Here is a 7594-nt window from a genome sequence, read left to right on the forward strand (position 1 = left end):
ATAAATTTTTAAATAGTGATATTACGAAAATGCCCTTAGAGGCGAGGATGTTTGAATTTCGTTGACCGCTCAAAGTCACAATTAATGTTTCCGAATAGATCTTGAAGCTACAAACGAAGTAGGCAAAAGCTGTTTGCAAGTCCAGATTATAGCGATATAGTTACGGACGTTTGAAATTGTTTACTCAAATTTTAGTTTAAGAACTAATTAAACTCCCACAATGTGGGAATTGTAACCAATCAAATTAAAGGGGGAAGGACCAATCATAAATTAGAGGAGAGAGAGATAGCCAATTAGGAGAGGGGAGAGAAAGCTTCCAGCCTTCCCTTTTCTATCGACCCATCCGTGCACACCCACCCGACCAAATTCCGGCGATTTCCGCCATTTTTCCCGTTGAACCACCATCATCCAACACCTGCAATCTCTTCCACAACCTCTGTGATATCCCATCCCTAAAATTATTATTTTATTTTATTCTTGATGTATTTCGAAGATTTGATTGGAACTAGTTCTTTATTTCTCCAAATTTGAGAAAAATGAAGTGAGGGGTACTTTAGTCCTTTCAAATTTTCTCGACCTTTTCAGTCAACTCTTGAATTTTTTAGGTAGAGTTCGATTCCATGAGCGTGTAGGCGTAAACAGATCTTATTTCCGAGTCAGAACGGAGAAGTTAGAGTGGTTTGAAGTTGGTGGCATTTTGGTAATTTTACCAAAATGCTATAATTAGAGTGAAACCTCTAGAAAAAGGAGGGAGTTTTTGAAAAATGGGAGGAAAAGCTGCTGTTAACCCGTTTTAGGGGAGAATTGGACACATAAACCCACAAAACTTAACCCGTTTGTATCTTTTTCATCCGAGCTCCATTTTGGGTGATCTTGGTGTCCATGGAAAGCTCTTGACGAACCCTACATCTCTGTGATGTTAGATTTCCCAATTTCTTTTCCATCTTTGCAGTTTGAATGAGTTATGAAACTTCATCTACTCTTCATAATCTTCAAGTTGGTATGCTTAGTTTGTGCTTTTGTATTCATTTTAGAGTTGGGTGTTTAGAACCCTAGAAATCCGGTTTTCTCCGGTAAATTTGGACGGTTTCCAGTTAGAATTTATCGTCGGCCTAGTTGTGAAAAGTGTTTCCCTTGTTGAGCTTTAGCTACCATGTAAATTTGAGCTCATCTAGTTAATATTGAAAATTCAGGATTTCTAAACCCTCCATCTTGACTACCACCGCGTGTGGCAGTGCGTGAGATCGTTCACGAGTGTTGTCTAGGTTTCAAATACCTTCTAGTGACCCTGTGAACCTATGTCTAGCTCGGTTTCCAAAGATTCAATTGTTTGGTGTGGTGATCAATTTGGACCGCCCCTTATTTGTGTGATTGACGACAATCCGACCGTTAGATCATAAGGAAATTTTAGTATGTTATTCTAGATGCATAATGTGGACTTTGGGAAGTTATGGATCATAAATCCGATGTACGAATCTTCAAGATCGAATTACATAGAGTGGTGGACCCTATCGTTGACCGAGAGTTGAATGGTGGTCAACATGTCTCGATACGTTCTAAATAATAAAATTAGTACTATGGGAGACTTAAGTGAAGTCTACTGGGCCTACATTGGTTAGTGAGTGACTTGAACATATGTGATATGTTTATTACCTTGATTTCTTATATTGGTATCATCTGTGAATTTGACTTGGTTTTCTAATGTGATTCTATTGAAATGTGATTATATATATATATATATATATATATATATATATATATATATATATATTTAGTCATAGACCTATGTTTATTAAACATGATTTGGGTTGTGTACTGATGATGATCGTGATATGTGATTTGACGTGCATATTTGAAAGGTGGTTAATTTGCATAGATGGTATGATATGATGAAATGTCAGTGATTTTAATATATGTGAATATGAAATGGTTTTATAATTATGTTTCCTATAAATTGTTAATTTTTATATTTAGCCATCGAGGTAGTTTATGAAGTGGGATTTGATGTGCATATTGGAAATATGGTTTGTTTTGTATGATTGGCTTGATTTGATGAAAGGTGAGGGCTAGTAGTGGACTAGGACCCTGCTTGGTTAATCTGCATTGGGGGGTCACTGGTGGTCCTGCTTGGTTAATCCGCATTGGGGGACCATACTATATGCATGGATCGTGCTTGGTTAATCCACGTTGGGCGATCCTTATGGCCATGTATGCTTAGGAGTGATCATGCTTGGTTAATCCTCATTGGGTGATCACTTCCTAAAAGTTGTAGGAGTGACTCTGCTTGGTTAATCCACATTGGGGGGTCACGGCCTGCTGGGTTACTTTCTTGGGGGTGGCTCTGCTTGGTTAATCCGCTTTGGGGGGCCACTTCCTGTTTGGTTACTTACGTAGGCTTCGGTCCAACTGCATCCCTTTAACCGTACTTTTCATTGTGTTCTATGAGATTATGGTTATGAAATATTGTGATTTGTTTCAGACGAACCGTTGGATGTCTAGGTGACTCCTTCAGAGTTTTCAAAAGTTTGGTATTGATTTCTTATGAATGATTTATATTCAAGGTTTATAAATTGTGATTGATGGCTGGTTTTATTATTGTATCATATACTTATTTTATTGTCACTCACCCGAGCCTCTCAACTTATCTGAGTGCCTGATTTACCAGTGCACTAATTCCATAATATTGGCATTGACTTTTGATATGATAGGTCTGGGTAGATTATGAGAAACCGCTTGATATTTTGGTTTTGTTGAGTGGTCTGGAACCCGATGTTGTTGGATTCCGTTTAGTGGTTCGGAATCCTTGCTCTTGTTCATTCTGTAAGGTGATCTTAGAATCCTAAATTTGAGTAGATGGGAATTACCATGTTTATTACTCATAATCCAAGTGGGGAATTATATAGAGTTTCTTGGTTAATTCGTGAAATATTATGTTATCGCACTGTTTGATTAACGTAATTAAATGCTAAAATCCTGCATCTTAGATTCATGAATTGATTAATTGACGGGATTGTGGAATGACATTGGATATGAGTGTGGTTATTATGAGTATCTTAGTTGATTAATATTTCTAGAGAATAATATGTACTTTGTTAATTCTTAAATATGTTACACACTATGAAATGCGATTTTATGTGGGAAACATGATGATTTATGTGATGGATGAAGTGGAAATGTTAATCGTCATGTGGGATTGTTATGTTGGATATCATTGTTATTGTTATGATTAGACTTGTTGATAAATGTGGCTAGAGAATGGTATTGTACATCGTTGGTTCTTTGAAATGATATATGTTGTGAATTTCGGTATCATGTTGCGACATAATGACCTATATATTGATGGAGGGGAAATCATGATTTTCAGGTGGGTTTGTTGTGTAACCCTGAGTCTAGTAATTTCATGCTTGTCAAGTTCTATTAATTGAGAAATGTTATGCCTTTCGACTTAATCGGACTGTGTTATATGTCAATTTTTATGCATGACGAACTACAAATGGCTTGATCCCTATTTAGGGTACGTAGGCAATCTAACGGGGAGGTTAGATGCAACCATAAAGCATACGAAAAATTACTATGCGATTCGATTATTGAGTTGTGCTTTGCCCATATCCCGGAGGTGGGGTATGATAGATACAGATTTTTGGTAACGTCACGTGTCAATTCTGGACGTATGTCGGGATTGGGGTGTGATAACCTCCCTTCTACCATCTCCACCCAAATTCGAAAGTTTTTAGGTCCAAAACAGTGTAGAACCTCATCGGAGCACTAGAGGTGCTCAACGGCAATTCCTCTATTCCGGCGAGTTTCACCACCCACCACAACCCCTAATCAACTCCCCTTGGACCCAGGAACAAGACCCAACCAGTGGTAGGGGTGTTGGAACACTAAGGAAGGAGAATCAAAGAACACCCACCTTAGGGTTTCCAAGGGGTTCAAGCTAAATTGGTGCTTTTCCTGGCCAAATTGAACTTGGCCATAGGTATGAAACTTGCTCTATTCACTGACATCTTCATTCTTGTAAAATTTGAGAATTTTTGGAAATAGCTGAATTTTCTGGCGAGTCGGCGTGGCCGACTGCTATGTGCAGCGGTGGCACGTGGCCCGAGGCCCCCTAACCTTTCTAGGCTAAATTTGATACCCCGATTCTATATGTGAAGTCCGATTGATGAAATCTCATCATTTGAACATAGTTTTGATATAGACCTCCACTTGATCCTTATATAAATTGACGATCTGACCGTTGGATCGTCACCAAACATTAATAAATTATAGTACATAATATTTGAGGAAAATAGGAATTTACGGATCAGGAATCTGACGTTTGGATCTTCCCGAATTGGATTTGTATGTTCGTAAAATAAAACGTAGTGATGTCACTTAATTTTAGCAATTGGCGGAGATCCAACCGTTGGATCATTCTCAAACTTTAGGATGTTGTTCTAAAAGCTTAATGAAACTCTAGGGCAGTTACGGATTAGAAATCCGAGGCGCGGATCTCCTGGATCGAGTTACGTAGGGTTGTGGACCCTACCATAAATCTTTGACCGACAGTTGACTTTTGGTCGATGAGTTTCAAACTATTCTAGAACATCCTTGGGGATGTATTTTATGTAAGTTACATGTTCTATCTATAAGAATTCTGAGACATGATTTGATAATGGTCTAGGTATTGATCGTTTGAGACGCCTCAATATTCGTGCTAGGGAGTTGTAGCGCAGACATCAGGTGAATAGGTCTATATATATATATATATATATATATATATATATATATATATATATATATATGATTGACAGTTTCTAGAAATGTTTTTGAATTGATTTATGCATATTAGGCCACGATTTACTTAGTTTTAAAAGATGTTATGTGGTTGAGATTTATGTCGTCATGGCATATTCATATGTATTTTACCTGCTCATAAATATTGTACTGTTGTGAAATGCTAAAGAAATTCTATAGAACGCGTAGGTAAGTTCAGGTAAGTTATTATATTGTTGCAATCATAGAATCATTATGGCATGCATATATTCATGTAGTGCTCATCATTGCTGCACCCCAGTGTTAGTGCTCCTACCCCGGGCCAGGGCCAGCCTTCACGTGATTGTTCACCTCCTGCACCGTACGCTCACCTTGGATCTAAGTTAGGTGCTAGTCTGTCGTACAGGTCGTATTAGGCGACTCCGAATCGTAGGTGACCTGCACATGGTGCTAGCTTTCACATGATCGTAGCACTAGAGCGTATATTGTTACACCTAGCAATCGTATAGGTCACATTAAGTGGCTCTGACTCGTGTGTTAGCATAGATTGATGAGCCATAGATGTAGTCGTACATGTTACATTAGGTGACTCCAACTTGCGTGCCAATATAGATTGTTGAGCACATGCCTATATTTATATTGTTGTTGAGTTGTTGTGTTGTGGCATACTTTTGGATTTACTGTTGGCATGCATTTGATTTTCATTCTTGTATGTAGTATGATTTTCTGGAAACTATACGTGTTTTACAGCGAGGGGTTAATATGTTCAGAAAACAAATGGGTTTTTTTTTTTTTATAAAACTTTATTTTCAGGCCCACTCACCCTTGTTTTGCACCCTTCCAGGTTTTAGTAGCTGAGCTTTTTTTATCAACGAGAATTCTTGGCAAATCTCAGTATAGGTGGCTACCTTTGAGGGTATAATCCTTATTCTATCTTAATGTACTTTACTTATACTCGGACATCACGTGTGAAATGAGTTCATTCCCGCTCACAGTGCACTCTTGTATTTAGGCACTTTTAGGTTTAAATTTATTCATATTTTCCACATTACTACACTTTATGGTTTCGTCACCTTCCAGGTGTCGGCCAGCATAGCTTGATTCGAAGTCATAATGGATATTTCGAATCAGGGTGTGTCAGATGGTAGGGGTATGGTAGGGGTAGGCAAACGAGCCCTGGACCCGCAGGTCGGGGCAGGTCCTCGCGGTTAAGGGCAGGTTTGGGGCGGGTCTAAGTATTTTGAAGAAGAAACTGGGTGGGACGGGACGAAAGAATTGATGAGACGGGGCGGATCTAAATATTAGGAGGAACGGGCCCCCAGCCCAAACCGTTTCTAACGTGGGAAATGATGAATTTAATGATTATTCCCAGTTTCTAACCTCCACCGTCCACCATTTGATTGGATTTGGACTTTTTAATCACCCAGTCTCATCTTCTTCCTCTACTCCTCACAGCAGCCATTGCCAATTCTTCGTCTCTGTCTCCCTCTCTTTGGCTACTTGTGAGATGCGACCATCACCACCTTCTCCTCCCAATCGCGACTACCCCATCACCGCCGTCTAGAACACCACCATGATCCTGTGAATCGAAATCGACCACCTTCATCTCATCTCCTCCTAAATTAAGGTACTATAATTTCTTAAATCTTAACTCTCTGGAGTCGTTCCATTCTGCAATCTCTTATTCTCTCTGATTAATTTTTTAGATTTAGGGATTTAGGGTTTTCTAGGTATATGCCTTTTCTAACTCTGCAATTTCTGACTCTCTGCATTCTGTAATCATATGGGATTTCAAGAAAACCCCAAACCCAATCCATAAATTTACCTTATATGAATTGGAAGGGGTTCATAAATTTGCCTTCATAGGATTACCAAAGAAAAGCTGCACATGCTGATGCTGTGATTAACATTAACCAAAATTGTTATGCTCAAACAAGAGATTGATGGTGCACTAGATTTAGGGATTTTGTTGGGTTCTTGAATCTTGACCTCTGTTCTGTTCCAACTTCAAATCTTTTGTTGAATTGAATTTGAATCTTCTGTTGAATTAAATTGAATTTGAATATATATATATATATATATATATATATATGTGTGTGTGTGTGTGTGTGTGTGTGTGTCCTGTGATAGTTTTAGACTTGTATATATTTGAATCTTCTGTTTCAGATTTGGGTATTTTTAATTAGATTATGTTTGGTTGATTGGTGGAACGTTTCTGTAAATCCAAGTAATGTAATTAGATAATTGTTGGTTGATGAGAAAATTTAGTGGAGAATTTTGTAATTCCAGTTAATATGCAAGTCCGCTTGATTCAAGTTCTGAAATTTAATCGATTCGAAATCCCCAATTTGACGTTGAGATGCAATATATGTTTGCAGTCTGTAGACTATCACTTATGCAAGCCCAGCAAGTTGACACCAAATATGATCAGGAGGAGGTATTCAAAATCCCCTTTTTTTAAGTATGACCATTTCATGCAAATTGGATTTGAATGTAAACTCATCTTCATAAGCTTTTATTTGTAACTATTGGTAGGGAAAGATGTATTCACCCCTCTAAGAACTAGGAGAAGGCTGCGAACGCCTTGTACTGAGAGCAGAGCCTATCTCATTGTTTTCTAATGAGCTATTCTATATACACAGTCCAAATAACCTGTTCTAAAAAAAAATAAATAAAGAAAGTAATTTGGACCCGTGGACTCGGCCCGATTCGGCCCATTTAAAAAGGGCTAGGTTAGGTCCCGTTCCAAATCTTAAAATTCATATACCTAGCTCGGCCCGTCCCGTTGCATTTTAAAATGGGTCAAGTCCGATTCCTACAAATTTGGGCCCGTGCC

At 38.4% G+C, this 7594-nt stretch overlaps 1 long non-coding RNA gene across 1 annotated transcript; it reads left to right on the forward strand.

Annotated features, from left to right (window-relative positions):
* The first annotated feature begins 6034 nt into the window (after window positions 1–6034).
* Window positions 6035–7393, forward strand: LOC148689490 (uncharacterized). Its single transcript, XR_015958289.1, has 2 exons — window positions 6035–6385; window positions 7137–7393. It is a non-coding gene; the product is annotated as an uncharacterized LOC148689490 (long non-coding RNA).
* The last annotated feature ends 201 nt before the right edge of the window (window positions 7394–7594 follow it).

This window comes from Pyrus communis, chromosome 17, assembly GCF_041283825.1.
Source record: "Pyrus communis isolate YQ-2024b chromosome 17, ASM4128382v1, whole genome shotgun sequence".
Lineage (NCBI taxonomy): Eukaryota > Viridiplantae > Streptophyta > Magnoliopsida > Rosales > Rosaceae > Pyrus > Pyrus communis.